We start from the raw sequence: 472 nt of genomic DNA, 5'->3' as shown, positions 1-472 counted from the left end.
TTTTAGTGCTATTCCTGACCTTTCCTTTTTGTAGGAAGAAGAAAGGTAAGTTGTGGGTATGCCGGACCCCTTGGTTGTTTTGGAACAATTAGCGTTACACCTGTCCGTCGGGACTACACGGTAGAAGATAGAGCAGACTTCTTTAAGACTCGTTCAGAAACTCTTAGGCCACTGATTTTCATTGCGAGGAAGACAAGTGTGCGCCGTTGTCAGACCACCTGGCCACCTCTCTTGATGACAACTGTATATTCCTTGCTTGATGAGAGCTTGTGACGCTGGCCATTATCCGAAGGTGTGAAACTTCCTGCGCCAGACCTGTCCGTTCCTGTAACTAACTGCCTTTACTAAAGCCTCGAGTTTGGTGGTAAGCTTCTTGACATCCGGGTCTTCCATGCAAGTAGTTTACTTATTAAATCACAGTAATCCCCATAGTTCATTGTGTCGGTGATAGTTCAAAGGAAGGGGCAGTATG

The sequence above is a fragment of the Portunus trituberculatus genome, chromosome 24 (assembly GCF_017591435.1).
Source record: "Portunus trituberculatus isolate SZX2019 chromosome 24, ASM1759143v1, whole genome shotgun sequence".
Lineage (NCBI taxonomy): Eukaryota > Metazoa > Arthropoda > Malacostraca > Decapoda > Portunidae > Portunus > Portunus trituberculatus.
This window is presented reverse-complemented; position numbering follows the sequence as displayed.